The following is a 25094-nucleotide window of genomic DNA, read 5'->3' as shown; positions in this document are numbered from 1 at the left end:
AAAGCTATTTAAATGAAAGTGAGGGCTGGGCACCATGCACTTTTAAAGCAATGCAACGATTGGTTGACATTATTCCTCTAGGAGAAAGTGAGGACTGCAGATGCTGGAGATCAGAGCTGAAAATGTGTTGCTGGAAAAGCGCAGCAGGTCAGGCAGCATCCAAGGACCAGGAGAATCGACGTTTCGGGCATGAGCCCTTCTTCAGGAATGAGGAAAGTGTGCCAAGCAGGCTAAGACAAAAGGTCGGGAGGAGGGGTGTTGGAAATGCGATAGGTGGAAGGATGTTAAGGTGAGGGTAGACATTTACTATAAACTGACTGACTCCCACAGCTACCTAGACTACACCTCCTCCCACCCTGCCCCCTGTAAAAACGCCATCCCATATTCCCAATTCCTTTGTCTCCGCCGCATCTGGTCCCAGGAGGACCAGTTCCAAAACCGTACAACCCAGATGGCCTCCTTCTTCAAAGACCGCAATTTCCCCCCAGACGTGGTCGACGATGCTCTCCACTTCTCCACTTCTCGCTTCTCCACCCTTGACCCCCGCCCCTCCAATTGCCACCAGGACGGAACCCCTCTGGTCCTCACCTACCACCCCACCAGCCTCCATATACATTGTATCAGCCGTCGTCATTTCCGCCACCTCCAAACAGACCCCACCATCAGGGATATATTTCCCTCCCCTCCCCTATCAGCATTCCAAAAAGACCACTCCCTCCGTGACTCCCACATCAGGTTCACACCTCCCACCAACCCATACTCCACTCCCGGCACCTTCCCCTGCAACCGCAAGAAATGCAAAACTTGCGCCCACACCTCCCCCCTTACTTCCCTTCAAAGCCCCAAGGGATCCTTCCATATCCACCACAAATTCACCTGCACCTCCACACACATCATTTACTGCATCCGCTGCACCCGATGTGGCCTCCTCTATATTGGGGATACAGGCCGCCTACTTGTGGAACGTTTCAGGGAACACCTCTGGGACACCCGGACCAACCAACCCAACCATCCCGTGGCTCAACATTTCAACTCCCCCTCCCATTCCACCAAGGACATGCAGGTCCTTGGACTCCTCCATCGCCAGACCATAGCAACACGACGGCTGGAGGAAGAGCGCCTCATCTTCCGCCTAGGAACCCTCCAACCACAAGGGATGAACTCAGATTTCTCCACTTTCCTCATTTCCCCTCCCCTCCACCTTGTCTCAATCCCAACCCTCGAACTCAGCACCACCCTCCTAACCTGCAATCTTCTTCCTCTCCTCTCTGCCCCCACCACCACTCCGGCCTATCACCCTCACCTTAACCTCCTTCCACCTATTGCATTTCCAATGCCCTTCCCCCAAGTCCCTCCTCCCTACCTTTTATCTTAGCCTGTTTGGCACACCTTCCTCATTCCTGAAGAAGAGTTCATGCCCGAAATGTCGATTCTCCTGCTCCTTGGATGCTGCCTGACCTGCTGCGCTTTTCCAGCAACACATTTTCAGCGCTGACATCATTCCTCCCACTTCCCAGTGTCCTGTGATATCCAGCTACATTTAATTTATTCCTAACACTGAACCATGAAGCAAAGCACAGATTTATAACCAGCACATTTTGGATTTAAGCAGTTGACCAGGAATGCTGGTAAATCCCCAACTCCCCACTAGAGGGTAGTACAATCATTAATCCCACAGCTTTAAAGGTTGTTTCTGTATTTTTGAGAATTCTTGCAGCTCTGTTCAGGTTGATGTTGTTTAAACGGGGTGACATTATTTACATATGTGTCACTCACTGCTAATGGAAGAAATGTTATCAGCTGCGTTTGATTAACATGTTACCTTTTACTCAGATGCAGTTCCTGATTTGCATGTACAGTAAAAGTATCTGAACCTGTGTTGACGAACTGCAAAGCTGTGGAGGTGACGGTGTTGGGCTGGGGTGGACAAAGTTAAAAATCACATGACACTAGGTTATACTCCAACAGATTTATTTGAAAGTACAAGTTTTCGGAGCACAGTTTTTTTTGTCAGGTAACAACCTAACGAAGGAGCGGTGCTCCGAAAGACTGTACTTTCAAATAAACCTGTTGGACTATACCCTGGTGTCATGTGATTTTTAACTAATAGACAAGAAAGTTAACATTCATTTAGTACCTTCCCCATCCTCCAGAAATTCATCTTAAGCACTTCTGGACAACACTCCAGAAATGTAGGAAATGTGACAGATTATTTTCATAAGGCAAAGGCCGCTCAGCCATGAGGTAAAAAGTAATCACTTTTGCATGGCTGTTTGTTTTTTAATGTTAAATGCTGACCAGAAACTGAGGGATAACTTCCCAGCTCTTCTTTGACATAAGGCCATCAGGTCTTTCAGCACAGGTTCCTGACAAATCAATAAGCTGCATCACAAAGCTGCATAATTTAGCAATATTGATTACATTTTCCTGTACTTAGGCAACTGTAGAAGCTGAAAGTTCACTTTAGAAGTTTACTTTGAAACAGTAAACAATGCTTTTGCCTTAAACAGTAAGATAATATTCAGGTCAATACTATGGGCTTGCTATTTGCTTGCATTCTTTAATGATGTGCACTCTGGAAAAAAGGCTGAGAAGCAAGAGAATCACACAGATGGCACCAGCTCTTAGATCTGTTCGAAATATACTCATGGACTCAGAGTGATACACCACATAAACAGACTCTTTGGTCCAGCCTGTCCATGCCAAACAGTCCATGCCAAAATCATAACATTCACAAAGCAATCTATCAAGGTTCTTTTTTGAAAATAAGTAAGGTCTCCTCAACATCAAGGCAGATAGAGTCATCGAGTCACTCAGCACGGAAACAGATCGTTTGCTCCAATCAGTCCATGATGGACATAATCCCAAACTAAACTACTCCCACTTGGTTCGTATCCCTCTAAACCTTTCTTATTCATGTACTTAGCTAAGTGACTTTTAACTGTGCCCACATCCACCATTTCCTCAGGAAGTTCATTCCACACACAACCTTCCCTCTGTCTAAAGAAATTGCCCCTCGTGTCTTTTTAAAACCTCTCTCCTCTCAATTAAAAAAAACATGACCTCTGGTCTTGAAGTTTCCCACCCTAGGGAGAAGAACCTATCATTAACTCTATCTCTACCTGTGGTGATTTTATAAACCTCTATAAGGTCACCCTCAACTTCCTATGCTCTAGTGGAGAAGAGTCCCAGCCTATTCAGGCTTTTTTAAAACTCAAGCCTTCCATACCCGGCAACATCCTGGTAAAACCCTACTGAACCCTTTCTAGCTTAATACAGGTAATGTCTTTCCTATAACAGGGTGACCATAACTAGTTAACAAGCAACCAATTTCACTTCTACCCCGTTCCCCCTGTTCCCCCCAGCAGTGTACCAGCTGGTAACAATCTCACCTCCAAATCATCAGGCAATAAGAAATGTTCTATTCACTTGTATGATATGGGTGTTGCTGGCTGGCTTTTATTGCCCGTCTCTATTTGCCAGCAAGAAACTGATGGTGAACTGCGTGCCTTGAATAGCAGTCCATACCCACAATGCCCTATTTCCAGGATTTTGACCCAGCCACAATGACGGAATCATGATATATTTCCAAATCAAGATGCTGAGTGGCTTGGAAGGGAACAGGAGTACACCATTTGGCTCCTCAAGTATGGTCTGCTATTCAATAGGATCATTGTTGATCCGATACATTCCTCACGTCTACTTTCCTGCATTTTCCTCATAACCTGAGTCCCCTACTGAACATAAATCTGTGTATCTGAGCCTTAAATATATAGAAGGACTCTGCTCCCACAGATCTCTGGAGTAAGGAGTTCCCAAGACTCACAACTCTTTCAGAGAAGAAATTCCTCATCTCAGTCTTAAGTTAGCATCCTTTTATTCTGAGATTAAACCCTCTGCTTTGAGACTCTTCCCATGAGTGGAAACATCCTTTCAGCATTTACCCTGTCAAGCCTCTTAAGAATCCTGCAATAATTCAATGAAATCACCTTTCAGTTTCTAAACTCCAGTGAGTAGAATCCCCAATCTGTTTAGCCTTTGCTCATCAGAGAATCTCTCCATGTTGGGGTCAGCCTAGGGAATTTTCTCTGTAATAGCTCCAATGAAATAATATCTTTCCTTTGATAAAGTGTTTAAAACCACTTACAGTACTCAAATGTGGTCTCACCAGTACCTTGTACAGTTGTAGTAAGATTTCCTTATTCTTAAAATCCAACCTCCTTGAAATTAAGGCCAACATTCCAAACTCCTTCCTCATTGTCTGCTGGATCTGTGTGCTAGCTCTCTCTATTCCCTGTACCTACAAGTCCCTTTGTGTTGCAGATTCCTGTAGCTTCTCTCCATTTAAGTAACACTCTGTTCTTTTGCTCTCCTTTTCAAACTGAACATTTTCACATTTTCCCACCTCGATTCCATTTGTCAGCTCATTGCTCACTGACGTAATCCATCAGGAGACTCTGGATTCACAATCCACTTAGCCACTTGAGAACAGAAATCATGGTGAACACTCAGTGCAATACTTGCCAAATCATTGCTTTCGGCTTTCTCTTAATGTCAAGGATGGCATTGACTGAAGGCTGCACCTTTCTGCTGTGGGTCTTCAGTTGACCAATTGTTGACCCATAGATCCTTAAGCGAATAAGGCAGAATGCCCCATGAGGGATCTTAGAATTTGTTTCCAATTCTTTCATTCCTTGCCCTCTCTCTTTCTGTCTCATCTGGATCAGAGCAGGGGCAGCCAGTAGCCTGGAACGGACAGAGGGGACAGCCAGCAGGCACGGAGCCAGAGTGGGGGCAGTGGCCAGTGGTAACCGAGCAGGGTGGGGCAGCCTGTAGCCTGGAGCAGAGTGAGGATGACGGCCAATGAGGATGGAGCAGAGTGAGGGTGGCGGCCAATGAGGGTAGAGCAGAGTGAGGGTGGCGGCCAATGAGGGCAGAGCAGGGTAAGGGTGGCGGCCAATGAGCATGGAGCAGAGTGGGGATGGCGGCCAATGAAGACAGAGCAGAGTGAGGATCGTGTTCAATGAGGATGGAGCGAAGTGAGGATGCTGGCCAATGAGCATGGAGCAGAGTGGGGATGGTGGCCAATGAGCATGGAGCAGAGTGGCAATGTCAGCCAACGAGGATGGACCAAAGTGGGGATAGCGGTCAATGAGCACGGAACAAATTGGGGATGGAAGTCATTGGACCAGGTCCAAAGATGGCTACTGATTAGGAACTGTTTGAGCCTGGGCAAATCACAGAGAGACTATAATGTTTATCATTTTAGCTTTAATTTGTGTTTTCCTACATTATACTATGAATATCTGTAATGTGATGTAACTTTTTTTCTTTATTTTCTCTGTGTTTTTGTACCTCGGTATTTGTACCTAAGATGGTGCCGTGTTTTGACAACATCGTACACTTTCTGCTGTACCCCTGTTCTTCCGTAACTTGAGTACATGTGACAATAAGTCTAGTTCTGAATCTAATTCTAATCATTAAGGTGTTTGAGCTCAAAGCATGATTAGATTACTTACAGTGTGGAAACAGGCCCTTCGGCCCAACAAGTCCACACCGCCCCGCCGAAGCACAACCCACCCATACCCCTACATCTACCCCTTACCTAACACTACGGGCAATTTAGCATGGCCAATTCACCTGACCTGCACATCTTTGGACTGTGGGAGGAAACCGGAGCACCCGGAGGAAACCCACGCAGACACGGGGAGAACGTGCAAACTCCACACTGTTAGTCGTCTGAGGCGGGAATTGAACCCGGATCTCTGGCGCTGTGAGGCAGCAGTGCTAACCACTGTGCCACCGTGCCGTCCTTTTTTTCTTTTTTTTTTCTTTTACAGTGTGGAAACAGGCCCTTCGGCCCAACAAGTCCACACCACCCCACCGAAGCGTAACCCACCCATACCCCTACATCTACCCCTTACCTAACACTACGGGCAATTTAGCATAGCCAATTCACCTGACCTTCACATCTTTGGACTGTGGGAGGAAACCGGAGCACCCGGAGGAAACCCACGCAGACACGGGGAGAACGTGAAAACTCCACACAGTCAGTCGCCTGAGGCGGGAATGGAACCCGGGTCTCTGGCGCTGTGAGGCAGCAGTGCTAACCACTGATGCAGCTTAAAGAACAAGCAGTTGTCATTTGGAAAGAAGCTTCTCCCAGACCTTCATGTCAATTCAAGGGGAACTTCAGAATGTCTTTATAATCCCCAGAATACCAGAGTTGAGAATACAGGCTGTGGCTTGGGAGACAGTCATCACCCATCGGGTCAATGTCCAATTTAATGTTAATTTGTTTTTAAGAATTTTTGCTTGGATGCCTGTACTTCAAGAAAGCATTTGCTCAGATGGCTGTCCCCTTGAAACCACAGAATGTGGCAGAAGCACTGCTGCTAGAATTTATTTTATGTTCTTACATGCTGATATACAATCTAGGTCACACTGTAGCATGGGTACGTGGTGAAGATAACTTTTTGATAGACCAGGGCTTTTGTTGACTTGTGAGGGTCTTTGTTGCTCAACGTTCAATGTGATGTGGCAAGTCAAAAACTGAGGAAGTGTTACTATGTCAGAGGTACTGTCTTTTGGATATTATAGGGAGGTCTAGTCTGCATTTGTGGGATGTAAAAGATCCAGCAACATCATCTCAATGTAGAACAGGGGAGTTAGCACTGGTGTTCCACACGGTTAAAGTGAGTAGTATGGAGATCGGGCGTAATGAATATGGTGTTGAGTCTCTATGGTATGCCTTGATCAAGGTAAGGAAGTATTGTTGCAACCATACAAGGTAGTGATGAGAGTATTGTGCACAGTTTTGGTCCCCTTATTTGAGGAAAGATGTATTGACACTGGATGCAGTTCAGAGAAGATTCTCTAAATAGATCCCAGAGATGAAGGGTTTGTTGTACGAAGAGAGATTGAACAGTTTAGGCCTATACTCTCTGGAACTTAGAAGAATGAGGGGCGATCAAATTGAGGTATTCAAGATGATAAAATGTATGGATTAAATAGATATGGAGTGGATGCTTCTTGTTGTGGGGCATTGTAGGATGAAAGGTCATAGCCTTAGGATAAGGGGTAGCAAATTTAAAAAGAGTAGAGGAGAATCTACTTCTTCCAAAAGGTTGTGAATTTGTGGATCGCTCCCCCAAAGTGCGGTGGATGCTGGGACAGTGTGTAAATTTAAAGAGGAGTTAGACAGGTTTTTAATTGGTAATGATTTGAAGGGTTATGAAGAGAAGGCAGGAAAATGGAGGTGAGGAGTATGTCAGCCATGATCGAATGGTGGAGCAAACTTGATGGGCTGAATGGCCTAATTCCGCTCCTATATCTTATAAACTTAGTCCACAATAGTCATACCATGAAAGGTTAGGATGACAGTAGTTCTAGACTGATATTAGATTCCCTACAGTGTGGAAACAGGCCCTTCGGCTCAACAAGTCCATACTGACCCTCTGAAAAGTAACCCACCCGGACCCATTTCCCTCTGACTAATGCATCTAACACCAATGGCAATTTAGCATGGCCAATTCACCTGGCCTGTAGGACGAAACCGGAGCACCTGGAGGAAACTCATGCAGATATGGGGAGAATGTGCAAACTCCACTCAGACAATCCCCAAGGCTGGAATTAAACCTGGAACCCTGGTGCTGTGAGTCAGCAGTGCTAACCGCTGAGCCACCATGCCGATGCTGACTACTGAATCATTGTGTTAATAAATACTGTCTGAGGAAGCATCCTGAGTTCTGGTCTGAGCTTATCTGACAGATGAACAAAACAAGTCGAACTCACACTAGGGGTAACCAGTGTTGCACCACTGGTTTTTCGTAGTACATACATGTCTTGTGAGAAGTTGATTAAGATGGGAGGTACAGTGCACTGTTGTATAAATGCAGGACTTTCTTTATCTATATGACAAAATTGTATGAAGAGAGATTGAACAGTTTAGGCCTATACTCTCTGGAATTTAGAAAAATGAAAGGCAATCAAACTGCAGTATTCCCCTTTATCTCAGCATGCAGACTAGATGTACGTATAATCCATGCTGCACTTTTGTATCTTGCATTATTAAACCCATTTAGGAAGTGTTATGCTGTAGGGTGCAATAGAGGTGAGCAACAGTTTATGTCTTTTATAACATGAAGCTCAGTCCCTGCCAGAACTCCATCCACATTCACAAGGTAGCTGGGCATAGTTCACACCCACGTCTCACTTTTGTTACCTCACTGTTCGTTGAACAAAACAGGGAGATTGAAGTTCTCCCCATTCAGGGTGATGGCAAAATACAAGATCAGTCCTAATGTGACTGCATTGGAATCTTGGGCTAATCTGTTAAATGCACAAATAATCCAGTGGGACATCCCAAGTGTTGCTCTCCTCCCCCATTTCTTGTGTCTGTTCTGTCAGCCAGGATTTGTCTCCTCTCTACCTCAGCTCAAAACTAAACAACGTTCGTCATTTCATTATTTTCAGACGATCAAAATTCAAATCGCCGTGTTGCTGGGCTGACAGATGCGATTAATGTTCGAGTTATTTCCCCTCACAAGAAACCTTCATTTTTGTAAATCCAGGAACCACCTACGCTGAAGTTTCATTAGCTTTGTTTTGTTAATAACATGATTACGCCTGCAGACTTCAGGTAAATTTCCCTCAGTGCTTAAAATTACAGCTCATATCGATTTATTTTATCAAGTCCAATTACAGAAACGATTTTGCACAGACCTGATGGTCTCAGATGGTGGTTTTACATCAGACAGAAGTGCTTGTAAAACGCTTTGCATGCTGTGCTTTAATTCTCAAAATGGCTGGATTTCCAGTTCTCCCATCAGTATTCATGAAGAAAATGAACGTCACTGTCACCGGTTAAAGAGAAGCATGAAAAATCCATTTGCCTCTGTTCAGGAGCTCAATTTGGTTAATGAGGAGAGATTGGAATAACTGGCCTGTATTTCCAAAAGTTTAGAAGAATGAGAGGTGATCTCATTGAAACTCACAAGCTATTTTGCGCGGCTTGACAGGAGAGCTGTAGGTAGGATGTTGCCCCTCACCGAACCTTAGAGACACAGTTTCAGTCTTCCTTGTGGACTAAGATGAGGGGTAGCCTCTTCACTCCAAAGCTGATGAATCTTTGGAATTCTCTACCACAGAGTTCTGGAGGCCTGTTGATTCAGGGTAATCAAGGCAGGAATTGGCAGATATCTAAATATTAAATATGTCAATCGATATAGGGATAGTGCTGGAAAATAGCGTTTAGGGAGAAAATCACACATGATCTTGTTGAATGGCAGAGACATTGAGAGTCCGAACGGCCTACACTTGGTCTTATTGATTTCCAAGATGGTGGCGGAGTAACAGTGCAGCATGTGGGTTCCTGTCCATCTGCTCCATCCACTCTTACTTGTTAAAGATTTGCTTTTTTTTCTTACTTTAATCTCATTGCGTTCTGCAAAGAGATCGAGGCAGGGCAGGGGACAGTGAGACAGCGAAGGGGGGAGCAAGAGAATGAGCCCAATCCAGAGGAAGAGAGTGAGCCAGCCTGGGGAAGAGCTGGAGTAGGCCATTCAGCCCATCACGCCCATTTCGCCATTCCATATGTTGATGCTGATCAAACACTAGTAAGCCTTTAACTCCCATCGCCCGAACCCTATATTTCACTGTTAATCAAACATCTGTCAATTTCTACATCCTCAAAGATGTTTTCATTCAATCTCTGTGGTCAAGAATTTCAAAGATTCACAACTCTCCAAACTGATATTAATGTATTTCTCATCTTAGACATAAGTGTGTTTCCCCCATTTTTAAAATAGTGCCCCTTGTTTTAGACTTCCATAACAGGGGAAGTATCTTGCTTGCATCTACGCTCTCCATCCCTGTCAGTATTTTATAAGTTTCACTGAAATGACCTCTTATTCTTTGAATCTCTTGGGTTTGCTGAATCTTTCTTCAGACGACAGCCTCATTATTCTTGGAGCAAATCTGGTGAACCTCCATTACACTCCCTCGATGGCAATAATATCTTACCTGAGAAAGAGAGACCAAAACTGTATATAGTACTCCATGTGTGGTCTAAACAAGCTGCTATGCAACTGAAGAAAGACTTTACTACTCCTATACGAATCCTCTTGAAGTAAGAAATCAAAAAACTTAGGATTGATGAGGGCAGAGCTGTGGACGTGATCTATATCGACTTCAGTAAGGCGTTCAACAAGGTTCCCCATGGAAGACTGGTTAGCAAGGTTAGGTCTCATGGAATACAGGGAGAACTAGCCATTTGGATATAGAACTGACTTGAAGGTAGAAGACAGAGGGGGTGGTGGAGGGTTGCTTTTCAGACTGGACACCTGTGACCACAAGGATTAGAGCTGGGTCCACTACTTTTCTTCATTTATATAAATGATTTGGATGTGAACACAGGAGGTATAGTTCGTAAATTTACAGATTACATCAAAATTGGAGATGTAGTAGACAGCGAAGAAGGTTGCCTCAGAGTACAACAGGATCTTGATCACATGGGCCAATAGGCTGAGGACTGGCAGATGGAGTTCAGTTAAGATAAATGTGAGGTGCTGCATTTTGGGAAAGCAAATCTTAGCAGGATTTATACACTTCATGAGAAGGTCCCAGGGATTGTTGCTAAACAAAGAGACCTTGGAGTGCAGGTTCACAGCTCCCTAAAAGTGGAGTCGCAGGTAGATAACATAGTGAAGAAGGCATTTGGTATGCTTTCCTTTATTGGTCAGAACATTGAGTATAGGAGTTGGGAGGTCATGATGAGGCTGTACAGGACATTGGTTGGGCCACTGTTGGAATATTGTGTGCACTTCTGGTCTCTTTCCTATCAGAAAGATGTTGTGAAACTTGAAAGAGTTCAGAAAAGATTTACAAGGATGTTGCCAAGGTTGGAAGATTTGAGCTACAGGGAGAGTCTGAATAGGCTGGGGCTGTTTTCCCTGGAGTGTCGGAGGCTGAGGGTGACCTTATAGAGGGCTTATGAGGAACATGGATAGGATAAATAGACATAGTCTTTTCTCTGGGGTGGGGGAGTCCAGAACTAGAGGGCATAGGTTGAGGGTGAGAGGGGAAAGATATAAAAGAGACCTAAGGGGCAGCCTTTTCACACAGAGGATGGTACGTATATGGAATGAGCTGCCAAAAGAAGTGGCAGAGGCTAGTACAATTGCAACATTTAAAAGGCGTCTGGTTGGGTATATGAATCCAAATTGTTTGGAGGGATATGGGCCGGGTGCTGGCAGGTAGGACTAGATCAGGTTGGTACATCTGGTTGGCATGGACAAGTTGGACCAAACGGTGTGTTTCTGTACTGTACTGTATGACTCTATGACTCTATAAAAAGGACTCAGTTAGGATATCTCATCGGCAAGGACGGGTTGGACTGAACTGTCTGTTGCTGTGTTGTACATCTCTACGACTCTATGACTCCAGTCGATCATTACTTGCCCCAAATCCAGATAGAATTCAACCTTGGCACTGTGTAAGGTTCTAAAATTTTGTATTAAAATGAAGGCACTATCTTTCATGCAGATCATATGAGAGTGAAGGATGAGACATTGTAAAATGCATTGCATTATCTTCACGCTATGTAGACCTTGAAGGAAAAGTGTTTAAAAGGAATTCTGCTACTGCAGCATTTTAATCACACTTGTGAGTTTCAAGTCCAGAGGCCCAAGATAATATTCTTCTCTGAAGAATAAAGGAAGCTGACAATTTAAGCTGAAATGAATCACCAGGCAGAAGCTAGTCTCAGTGATGGTCATAAAAACGCATCCAGGTCACTAATGTCCTTTAGGGAAGGAAATCATTACCTGGCCTGACTCAAATGTGACTCCAGACAAGTGCTCTCTGAAACACAAACCAACAAACCTGTGAATTGCTGGAGATCAGAAGCAAAAACAGCAGGTCTGGCAGCATCCAAGGAGAGAAATCAGGGTTACCATTTCAGGTCGAGTGATACTTCCTCAGAACCCTCACTCCACCCAAAACGTTAACTCTGATTTCTCTCCACAAGATGTTGCTGGACCTGCTGAGCTTTTCCAGCAGCTTCTGTTTTTGTTACCATCATCTTGTCAAGAGAAGTTAGCTTTGGGGAATGATTGTTGGCCTCAACAGTAAACTCCATATTCATTGAAAGAATTCAAAAGCACGCAATTGATGCAATTGAGTCAAACTGGTCATTTTTGTGATTGTGATTGTGTGTGTGTGTGTAAGAGATTGCATTTGTGCGTATGCATATGAAAGATTGTGTTTGTGTGCAATATTGTCTGTGTGTGAGCGTGTGTGAGATTATGCTTGTGTGTATGTATGTATGTGTGAGATTGCATTTGTGTGTATGTGTGTAAGTGTGTGTGTGCATGTGTGTGAGATTGTGTGTGTGTGAGAGAGATATTGCATTTGTGTATATGTGCATGAAAGATTGTATTTGTGTGTGATATTGTCTGTGTGTGAGTGAGGTTGTATTTGAATGTGTGACTGTGCATGTTTGTGAAATTGTGATTGTACTTGTGTCTGTGATTAGGTTTCTATGTGTGTCTGTGATTGTGTGCATGTATATGATTGTGTTTGTGTTTGTGAGTGATTGTGTGTGTATGATTGTTTGTGTGTCTGTTTGCTTGTGATTATGCTTGCATACATGCAAGCACAAGTATGTGTGTGGGTGGGTGTATTAATGAGGTCAAATTCAGTTGTATTTGCCAATGTAAGTCTTGAATGGACAGGGTTTTGCAGGAGATGGTGCATGGATCAGGCTTTTTAAACGAAAATTTCAGCTTTTGTTTATTGGGAGGGTAACATTTCTGCTTCCATTTTGTAGCATAAGTTTGATAGATAATTTCGTCCACTACTTCTTTCTTGACCAGTCATCCCCTCCATGCTGTGCTGTAATGGTGGAAAGCTAACTCCAGTGGCCTCTTGAAGTTTTCTTGTAATCCAGTGTCTTGTTCAGGAAATTAAGATGCTGTTTGAAGACAAACCTCAACTCCAATGCTGCTCAACGGCTTATGGATACTCTAGATTCATGCTCTTGGAGAAACCATTTAAAAGAGATATCTTCACACTCAGCATGGGCTGGCAGGCGTCATAAGTAAAGTGGAAAGTTACACTTGAAACAAAAACACAGGAACATAAAACCAAGTTGTGTCCCTATGCATTCTTCTGTTCCATGACTTGGCAGAGCATTTTAGCTATCGTTTCACGAGGAGAAATCATTCTTTGTAAGATGCCCAGCAATTAATAAGGAAAGTAATTCCATGAAAATGTATTATGTGTAATAGTCACTGTAGTTGAATGACTGCCACAGTATTAGTGACAAATAATGGCTATCCCAGTGGAAATCTACCAGGTTTAACTCAACAGACGCCATCTGGTTCATTGTTTAGGCAGAAGATTATTTTGTTGCCAAAAAGTAAACCTTGCAAGTGTTCAAAATTCATCTGTTCTCCACTTGTCACTCAACAAAATGTGAGTGTTTCCCACTCACTGTACCTAACATCGATGCTCATTGGTTTAATTTTGTCCTTGATCATTTATGTAGTATAATAGAGCTTAACTTCTCAAGGCAACACTCAAAATCAGGCACTGAGCCAGATAGGGATGATGACTAAATGCTAGGCTTTAAGCAGCATTTCGTGGAAGAAAGAGATATAAAGAAGTTTAAGGGAATGTGAGTTTTTACACAGATTTAAGAGAATTGGCATAACAGCCAGGGGTAGATGAAGAGAAAAATGTTGACTGAGTGAATCGTTACAATCTGGAATGCACTACCTGAGTCAATACCAACCTGCAAGGAGGAATTGGGCACAGGTTTAAACAGTCAAAAAACAGCTGAGGAGATGGCCACCAATTGTGTAACAGTTAAAATCAAGGATGCTTAATAAACCGTAATATGGTTAGTGCATATCGACAGTAGACCATACAGCACTCTGCCCTGTACAAAATTCTTAAAGCCCCTTAAGCCTCCCTTGACACCACTCCAATTTCCACGCATAACTTTGTTTAACTACTAAGTCATGGAATTATTCTGTACAGATAAGGGCAATTCAGTCAATTGTGCATGTGGATATTTTTAACCAACCTGTTCAGGCAATTAATATAATACATATCTGAGACAGGTGGGATTTGAACCAGGACTAACTGTGCCAGAGGTAGGGTCACTAACATTGTACCATAAGAACACTCAAATTATACCTGCTTTGTTTCATGACTGGACTACTGCCTCAGCTTCTTCTCTCTCAGCTGTTTTTTTACTGTTTAAACCTGTGCCCAATTCCTCCTTGCAGGTTGGTATTGACTCAGGCAGTGCATTCCAGATTGTAACAATTCACTCAGTCAACATTTTTCTCTTCATCTACCCCTGGCTGTTATGCCAATTATCTTAAATCTGTGTAAAGCTGTTTCTCTGGTGACATGTTAAGAGCTCTTAGTGGCATAATCAAAAAGCTGCTAAAAATAATCAGATTGGTCACTCAATGATACCTTCCTGTCACTAATCATGTCGACTGTTACATATTCATTCTGGTTAAGTTATAAAAAAAGCTTTGCTGCTCATTATAATCTCTCACAGTCTGTCAGATTTCTGGGTTTTTGCAGAAAATAACAGTATTTTACTAATGCAAGCAGGTGGCAAGCTGGTAATGCATTTTCTTTTGCAGAATACACCACATGTGTCTCTGCTGCACAGCAATTCTGTGGATATGTACTATTACAGGAAGTTTAGTGTGATATTCACATACTTTCTTTTTAAGCCTTGTTATGTTAGTTAGAAGACAGGTTTTATTCCCCAGCAGGCACTGGATAAAATGGAGATTATCCACTATCATCATGATCGACAAAATTGGGTCAGTAGGACCTCTTCCCTATGATTTTCTCATGACAATGGAACACTCTGTAAGAATGAATGGTGCTGTTTAATCTACCATTGTCCCTTTTGTAACAGAGGATAACTGAAATAAATCAAAGCCATTAGAAAGAAAGAAGTTGCAATTATATAGGAACATCAAGGTCTTAGTGCACCCCAAAGATGCACTTTTGCAGTAAACTCTCTGTTATAAAGTAGGAAATGTAACAATCATGAAGCTGCCACAAACAGGTATGCGATAAAGCCAACAGGTTCTGGTCTCCCTTTTATAGGATGTATTGGGGCAGCACCTGGTCAGAGGTGGCACAATATGGTCACCCATTGGTTTAGATATGGCTGCAGTAACAGAACTAACTTGCCTGAGCCAGTATTAAGGTGAGGTCATAAGTTAGCACAACGGTAGTTTTGAGAAGGAGTTACCTCAAGGTGAGAGGGTCTACTGTGAACAAAGAATCTCACAATTCAACATACGGGGAGTTCTGTAAAAACAGCAGCTCCAGATAACTGTAGGAGATAGTTCAATAAGAGATGTGTTAGAACAGACAGCCTGAAGTTTGTAGCAAGCATTAAAGAAAAGTTGGATCCCACCGCAACTGAGACAAATGATAAGTTTCACATTCTGTCTGATAAAAATCTAAGAGATCAGACAAGTTCATTCAGCTGCGAGTTTTAGTCTTATAAAGGAAAAATATGCTGTCTTATTTGGTGAAAAAGAGTTAATCAGAGTAGGGGCAATAAATTACAGCTCAGGAGGCAGTGTGTGACTAGAATGGAGTTACAATGCAGCTGCAAGATAGAAGGGCAGTTCTATCTGTGCCTTCAAGTTCAGGTGGGACTAAACTGCACACAACACATTAGCTAAAGAACGTTAACACGTAAACATAAAACTTAAAATATAAATAACTTTATAGAAGAACTAATCTTATGAATCTTAATAGCAATTAGTAAGAACTAACTTCCTTTTCTATCTCCTGCGATTAGGACAGTGGGAAATATAAGATGAGTAACAGAATTTGAAAGGTATAAGAAAGAGTACAATGAATAATGGAATCTTAGCAGTCCTGAGCGATAAGCAAGTCTGGGAAATGGCTGAACGAGAGTATAACCATTAGCTTTGGAACGTGAATTAATGGGATGCATTGTAAAATCCTGAAGCCTGATGATTACAATGTCTGGTAATCATCACAAGATCATGGGGAACCTAGGGCTGTCCATAGGGGTGGCCACTACTGATCAGGTGTTTCACAGATTGGATGTATCGATGAAGAGGGATGGAACAATGACAATGTTGCGTGTAATTATTGTAACGCGAAATGGATAAATCTGCTGTGTCCCACATGGGACATCAGAGCGTCACTGACCTTTCTTCTGATATGAGCACGATTTAAGAGGGTGACTGGGCCACACCTAAAGGCCAGATTCAGATTGATCTCTGGTCTCTCCGTCACATGTGGTAAAGAGTTTGAATAAAGATTGATTATACCACTGATCACAGATCTCAAGCTGGTCTTTGACATCTCTCCCCAAGAAGATGGGCATTATTAAGTTGGCGAAGGTTCAGAGGATATTTACCAGGATATTGCCAGAAATGTAGGGTTTGAGGTATAAGGAGAGGCTGGATAGGCTGAGACTTTTTCACTGGAGTGTAGGAGGTTGAGACGTGACCTTATAAAGGTTTATAAAACAATGAAGAGTATAGATAAGGTAAAGGGCAGGTGTCCTTTCCTTAGAGTTGTGGATTTCAAGACCGGGGCATATTTGTAAGATGACAGGAGAAAGATTTATAAAAGACACAAGAAGCATTTTTTTTATATACAGAGAGTGGTTCGTGTGTGGAGTGAACTTCCAGAAGAAGTTGTGGATGTGGGTACAGTTACAACATTTGTAAGACATATAGATAAGTACATGAATATGAAATGTTTGGAGGGATATGGGCCAAGCGCAGGCAGGTGGGACAAGTTTAATTTAGTTTGGGATAACGTTCGGCATGAACTGGTTGGATTGAGGCGGTTCTGTTTCTGTGCTGCGTGACTCTACGATTCTATGAGCTGCTTAATCTTGGAGAGATATCAATTGCAGAAGACTATTGGTCAGTACTCCCCTAGTACCAGAAATGTTTGCATCCAAAGCACTCGAAATGTTAGCTTGTTCTCTGTCCATGGATGCTGTCTGACCCATTGTGATATCTTGTATTTGTTGTTTTCAGCACAGATTCTAGAACCTGCAGTAGTTTGCTCCTATCCTTTACGCTCACTTGACGAATGGGTGCTTAATCTAGGATAGAAGTTCGGCACAACATCGTGGGCCGAAGGGCCTGTTCTGTGCTGTATTGTTCTATGTTCTATGTTCTATGTTCTATGAATCAAAATGGGTCATGCTACAATGATTCATTCAAAAAACACAACTTACCAAATAGTGCAGCAATCTCAGCAGAGCGGTAGCATGGTGGATCAGTGGTTAGCACTGCTGACTCAGCACCAGGGGCCCAGATTCAATTCCAGCTGTCTGTGTGGAGTTTGCACATTCTCCCTGTGTCTCTGTGGGTTTCCTCCGTGTGCTCCGATTTCCCGCCACAGTCCAAAGATTTGCAGCTCTGATGAACTGACCATGCTAAATTGCACATTGTGTTAGGTCCATTAGTCAGAGGGAAGTGGGTTACTCTTCAGAGGGTCATTGTGGACTTAGAACATAGAACATAGAATATTACAGCACAGTACAGGCCCTTTGGCCCTTGATGTTGCGCCGACCTGTGGAAACAATTTGAAGCCCATCTAACCTCCCCAATTCCATTCTCGTCCATATGCCTATCCAATGACCATTTAAATGCCCTTAAACTTGGCAAGTCTACAACTGTTGCAGGCAGTGTATTCCACACCCCTACTACTCTCTGAGTAAAGAAACTACCTCGGACATCTTTCCTATATCTATCACCCCTCAATTTGAAGCTATGTCCCCTCATACTAACCAACACCATCCAAGAAAAAAAGGCTCTCACTCTCCAACTTATCTAATCGTCTGATTATCTTGTATGTCTCAATTAAGTCACTTCTCAAACTTCTTCACTCTAACGAAAACAGCCTCAGGTCCCTCAGCCTTTCCTCATAAGACCTTCCCTCCCTACCAGACAACATCATAGTAAATCTCCTTTAAAGCCTTTCCAAAGCTTTCACTTCCTTCATCTAATGCAGTGACCAGAACTGTACACAATACTCCAAATGTGGCCGCGGCAGAGTTTTGTACAGCTGCAGCATGATCTCATGGTTCTGAAAGATGTCTCTCTCTCACTTACAACATCCTTCATCACTATCCACAACTTTACCAACCTTAGTGTCATCTGCAAATTTACTAACCCATTCTTGTATGTCCTCATCCCAGTCATTTATATAAATGACAAACAACAGTGGACCCAAATAGATCCTTGCAGTACACTATTAGTAACTGAACTCCAGGATGAATATTTCCCATCAACCACCACCCTCTGTCTTCTTTCAGCTAGACAATTTATGATCCAAACCACTAAAACACCCTCAATTCCATGCCTCTGTAATGTGTGCAATAGCTTACTGTGGGGAACTTTATCAAATGCCTTACTGAAATCCATATACACTTGTTGGGTTGAAGGGCCTGTTTCCTCACTGTAGGGAATCTAATCTAAAAAGTCATATCAGCCTAGATTTTGTTTTACTCATGTCTCTAGTTGGAACTGTGAATCCACATTAAACCTTCTTAATCAGTAGTGAGACTACTACTACTGACCCCCAACCTGTACCTAAATCCCTGACAGCATTCACACATGGGTAGGCTACAAATGTACAAGGTAGGCAGAAGTTCTTAGTTTCCATGGATCTGTGAGACAAATGAACACATGCATTATTTTGGGTGAGGCTCTTAGAAGCTCAGAGAGTTAACTGACATCAAAAAATGAGCTCTGTCTGCAAAGATGTAAAGGGAAAAGATAATTAACTGCATATCCAGTCTTTGTAAGCATGTATTTAAAGAAGTAATGTGAGTGTACTCTTAAGTTGAGCCTAATGTACCATAAAAAAAGTCATGTAAGTTATGGTTTAGTGGAAATGTAGCTTGATTAGTAATCGAGATTTCCAGGCTAATGTTATGGGGAATGTGAGTTTAAATATCATTGTAACAGATGGTGAGATGAGAGGGACAGCCCTTCACATCAAGACCACATTCAACCGAGTGTGGCATCAAGGAACCCTGGCAAAACTGGAATTTTTGGGACTCAAGGAGCAAAATCGCTCCTGTTGGTGTCATACCTGTGTGACAAAGCTGCTCCTTTTAACAAGGTTAAGTTAACCTTGTTTTATTTTTCAGACAGGTCCTAAAAGACATAAACTCCAAAATGTCTAAGTTGAAGGGTTTTAGGGCCAATTTGAACAGATACTGCCTCAGGCAAAAGGCTTTCAAATTTTGAAAAAAATCTCTTGCGCAATGAAAGGGGAGTGGTCAGTTCTCCCAGCTCAGCTTTTCTCTGGTTTGAGTTGGTTTTAGCACAGTAGTGTTGAAGATGCTGTTGGACCCAAAGAAGCAAGTCCAGGCTAGTACTCTCTCTCTGACATCTCTCCTATAAGACCCTGTATTTGATTTTACATTTAGTGCTAAGGGGTGTTTATGGGGATTGTTGCAAGTATTGGGAGCAGCACCATTAAGTTGGGATAATCTATTGAGTTTTTGGATAGGTTAAGTTATTCTACATACTGTTCTCTTTTGTTTGTATTTCATTCGATAATTCTGTTTTATTTAAAACGAAGTGGTTGGGCCAGCTGCATCTGTCCTGGAATATCCACTTTATACCTACTTAAAATAACTATCAAAGTTAGGGTCTGGGCTACTTTCTTGAAATGTTTTGAGGGGGTCTGGCCTGGTCCATAACACCTGACAAATAGGAAGCTCATTGTGATTGTTGGAGGTCAGTCATCTCAGCTCCAGGACATCTTTGCAGGAGTTCCTCGGGGTGGTGTCCGAGGCCCAACCATCATTGGTCTTAGTGCCATGTAATGAGCCAGACTTTATAAAAGATCTTAACATCAGGGCACACTTAGGAGGCAGCGATCAGAAGATGGTAGATTTCAGTCTGCAGTTCGAAAGAGAGAAGGCGTAATTGGATATAATGGTGTTACAGTTAAATAAAGATAATTACAGGGGCAGGAGAGAGGAACAGATGAAAATCGACTGGAATCAGAACCCAATGGGGAAAACAGTAGAGCAACAATGGCAGGAGTTTCTAGCTGTAATTGAGGATACAGTACAGAGGTACATCCCAAAGAAAAGAAAGATTACCCGGGAATGGAAGAGTGGTGGGGTGAATTAGATAACCATGGCTGATGAAGGAACTCACGAAATGTATCACAGATAAAAGCGAGAGTCTATAAAAGTGGCCAAGAGCACTGGGAAATCAGAAGATTGGGAAGACTGCAAAAACCGACAGAGGATAACAAAGAGAGAAATAAGGAAGGAGAGGATCAAATGTGATGGTAAGGTAGCCAGTAATATTAGAAAGTTTATTTCAATATATATGAATAAAACGAGAGGCAAAAGTAGAGATTGGGCCACTCCAAATTGATGCAGGAAGGCTAGTGCTGGGAGGTAAGGAAATAGCTGAAGAACTTAATAAGAACTTTGTGTCAATCTTCACAGTGGAAGACATAAGTAATATCCCAACAATTAAGGAGAGTCAAGGGGCAGAGTAGAGTATCGTGACCATTACAAAGGAGAAAGTACTCAAAAAGCTAAAAGGTCTAAATATTGATAAATTCCCTGGCCCCGATGGGCTACATCCTAGAGTTCTGAGGGAGGTGGCTGAGGAAATAGAGGAAGCGCTGATTGTGATCTTTCAAAAATTACTGGATTCAGGGAAAGTCCCAGATGATTGGAAAATCACTGCTGTAACTCCCTTGTTCAAGAAAGGATCAAGACAAAAGATGGAAAATTACAAGCTGGTTAGCCTAACCTCGGTTGTAGGTAAAATTCTATAATCCATCGTTAAGGATGAGATTTCTAAATACTTGGAAGTGCTTGGTCGAATTAGAACAAGTCAGCATGGATTTAGTCAAGTCATGCCTGAAAAACCTGTTAAAATTCTTTGAAGAAGTAACAAGTGGGTTAGACCAGGGAAACCCAGTGGATGTGGTCTGTCTAGACTTTCAAAAGGCTTTGATAAGGTGCCTCACGGGAGGCTGCTGAGTAAGGTGAGGCCCATGGTGTTCGAGGTAAGCTACTGGCATGGATTGAGGATTGACTGTCTGACAGAAGGCAGAGAGTTGGGATAAAAGGTTCTTTTTTGGAATGATAGCTGGTGGCAAGTGGTATCCCACAGGGTTCAGTGTTGGGGCCGCAGCTGTTCACTTTATATATTAATGATCTGGACGAAGAGACTGGGGGCATTCTGGCAAAGTTCGCCGATGATATGAAGTTAAGTGGACAGGCAGGTAGTTTTGAGGAGGTGGGGAGGCTGCAGAAAGATTTAGACAGTTTAGGAGAGTGATCCAAGAAATGGCTGATGAAATTCAATGTGAGCAAATGTGAGGTCTTGCACTTTGGAAAAAAAATACAGGCATGGACTATTTGCTAAATGGTGAGAAAATTCATAAAACCAAAGTACAAAGGGATTTGGGAGTGCTAGCATAGGATTCTCTAAAGGTTTACTTGAAGGTTCAGTCTATTATTAAGAAAGCAAATGTAATGTTTAATTATCTCAAGGGGGTTGGAATGTGCTACTGAGTGATGTGCTGCTGAGACTTTATAAAGCTCTGGTTAGGCCCCATTTGGAGTACTGTGTACAGTTTTGGTTCCCACACCTCAGGAAGGACATACTGGCAGTGGAGTGTGTCCAGCAGAGATTCACATGGATGATCCCTAACATACGATGAACGGCTGAGGATCCTGGGATTGTATTCATTTGAGTTTAGAAGGTTGAGGGGAGATCTAATAGAAACTTACAAGATAATGCATGGCTTAGAAAGGATGGATACTGGGAAATTGTTTCCGTCAGGCGGGTATACTAGGGCTCGTGGGCACAGCTTTAGAATTAGAGGGGGTCAATTTAAAATTGAAATGAGGAGACATTTCTTCAGCCAGAGAGTGGTGGGCCTGTGGAATTCATTGCTATGGAATACAGTGGAGGCCGGGACGCTAAATGTCTTCAAGGTAGAGATTGATAAATATTTGATCTCACAAGGAATTAAGGGATACAGGGAGAGTGAGGATAAGTGGCGTTGAAATGCCCATCAGCCATGATTGAATGGTGGAGTGGACTTGATGGGCCAAATGGCCTTACTTCTACTCCTATTTCTTATGGTCTTATGGTCTAATCAATGATCTTCTCTCCATTATAAGATCAGAAGTGGGAATACCTGCTGAAGATTTCACAATCTTCAGAAATATTTGTGACATCTCAGATACTGAAGCAGTCCATGTTCAAATACAACAGATCTAGACAATATCCAGGATGGTGTTGACAAGTATGAAGTAAGATTTGTGCATTAAAAATGCCAAGCAATGACCATTTCCAATTGAAGACAATCGAACCCCTGTTCATTCACATGCAATGTTGTTACCATTACTGAATTATCTCGCTATCAACATCCTGGGAGTTACTAATAACCAAAAACTCAACTGTACTCGTCACATCTGAAAGAGTCTCTGAAAAAGAGTCACTGGACTTGAAACATTAACTCTGCTTTCTCCCCACGGGTGCTGCTAGACCTGTTGAGATTTGCCAGCAATCCCTGTTTTGTTCCAGTCTCAAATTGGCCATTTTCAGAAACTTTACACAATGGACCTTTTTGATGAAAGGGTTCATGGCTCTGCTGTTGAAGTTTCTCCTATGCTTACTGCAGAATATATTCATTACAGCAGCTGAGAGTGAGCAGTAAATGGTTTGGCTGGAAAATCTAGAGACCTGAGAAGAGTTTATGCTCGAAACATCAACTGTCCTGCTCCTAGGATGCTGCCTGACTGGCTGTGCTTTTCCAGCACCACATTTTTGACTCTGATCTCCACTGTCTGCAGTCCTCACTTTCTCTAAATCCAGAAATAGGCTGAACAAAATAATAAATGCTCCACTTTCTTAGATAGTTTTGAGCTTCTTCAAAAATGTTTGCTCTGTATAGAGTCATAGAGTCATAGAGATGTACAGCATTGAAACAGACCCTTCAGTCCAACCCGTCCATGCCGACCAGACATCCCAACCCAATCTAGTCCCACCTGCCAGCACCCAGCCCATATCCCTCCAAATCCTTCCTATTCATATACCCATCCAAATGCCTCTTAAATGTTGCAATTGTACCAGCCTCCACCACTTCCTCTGGCAGCTCATTCCATACATGTACCACCCTTTGCGTGAAAAAGTTGCCCCTTGGGTCTCTTTTATATCTGTATTTTTTGGAAAATCCTGCAATGAGGTGAAGTTAAGTATCACTGTCACTGCTTTCTTTGCAATGCGGTAAGAAAGAATTTGGGAATGTTGGCCACACATGAGCCACATTCTTCGCACATCTAAAGGCAGAGGCTGTATGAAGTTACACATTGTCCTTGCAGTGCCCAGCAAGAAGGTAGAGGCATAAAAGTAAAAGGCAGAGACTCTCATTGCCAATTCCAAGTCAACAGTTGGAAATGGGTGTAGACACCTGCAGAGCTGAACAAACAATTCAACTGCTTCCACCTCCAGTCTTTTCTGCCGTACCAAAATGGTATATTGGAATAGGACAAGAAGGGGGCATGTTTGACTATATATTGGATCAGAGAAATGGGAACATTTCTCTTTGGAGAAGAGCAGGCTGAGTGGAGATTTGGTAAAGACATTCAAAATCATGAGGTGTGTCGGGAGAAACTCTTTAGATTAGATTACTTACAGTGTTGAAACAGGCCCTTCGGCCCAACAAGTCCACACTGCCCCGCCGAAGCGCAACCCACCCATACCCCTACATCTACCCCTTACCTAACACTACGGGCAATTTAGCATGGCCAATTCACCTGACCTGCACATTTTTGGACTGTGGGAGGAAACCGGAGCACCCGGAGGAAACCCACGCAGACATGGGGAGAATGTGCAAACTCCACACAGTCAGTCGCCTGAGGCGGGAATTGAACCCAGGTCTCTGGTGCTGTGAGGCAGCAGTGCCAACCACTGTGCCACCGTGCCACCCTTATTTTGCAGATGATTCAACAAACAATGACCACCAAAGTAAGGTTTTATTGAATCATTCATTAGATGAGGACATTGCTGGCTAGACTAGCATTCATTCCCATATTTAATTTCCTTTCAAATAAGTGGCTTGTTAGGCTATTTCAGAAGGAAGTTAAGAGTCAATCGCATTTTTGTGGATCTGGTTTCACGCTTAGGCCAGTCCATCTGGAAAGAGTAGCAGATGCAATTCCCTAAAAGGACATTTGTGAACCAAATGAGTATTTACAATAACTATCAGCCTTTCAACTATCTGTCAATTCCAGAGTTTTTTATTGCTGTTGTATTCAAATTTCACCATCTACCATCATGGGATTCAAAGGTGCAAGGTTATGGGAAAAGGTGAGAGAATGGGGTTACCTGAGTTGCTTGTAGAGAGCTGGCACAGGATTTCGCTTCCTTCTCTGTTTGTAACCGTTCTATGATTCTATAAGTGTCCTACACTGGTGCCACCAAGTCCTATTTTCAATCCTTCTGTGTTCTCCTTTATTGTTTTGATTGAAATCATGAAAGGGATAGCAGAAATCAAGTTCTGTTTTTTGCAATTATATGGCAGAGTTTTAAGACTAACTGACTGACTGAGAAAGGAGTGGGTGCTCCAAAAAGCTAGTGGTTTCAAATAAACCTGTTGGACTTTACTCCAGTGTTATGTGATTTTTGACTTTCTCCATCACCAGCACCTTTACATCATGAATACCTTTAAGAAATCCTTACCAGATAAAAAAAAGAACCATAGTCATTTGTTGTTTGAATTCTATTTGAGGCCTTATATAAGTAGTGTTTTCAATCCAGAAGAGTGTCATTTATCTGATTCTGGGAGTTTTCTGCAAAACTTTGATTTACATTATGATACAAAACAGACTGTGAGGTTGAGCATCGGTAGCTAGTCAACATTGGTGTTTCTCTTTTCTTCAATTCTACAACATGATTGCTGATGTCGCTGTTAAATCATCACATGCAGTACTGTAACTAACCATACCTGCACAGGGGCCGGTATCCCAACATCAAGTCACCCTTTAT

Source organism: Chiloscyllium punctatum, chromosome 10 (genome assembly GCF_047496795.1).
Source record: "Chiloscyllium punctatum isolate Juve2018m chromosome 10, sChiPun1.3, whole genome shotgun sequence".
Classification (NCBI taxonomy): Eukaryota; Metazoa; Chordata; class Chondrichthyes; order Orectolobiformes; family Hemiscylliidae; genus Chiloscyllium; species Chiloscyllium punctatum.
Note: the sequence above shows the minus strand (reverse complement) of the source record.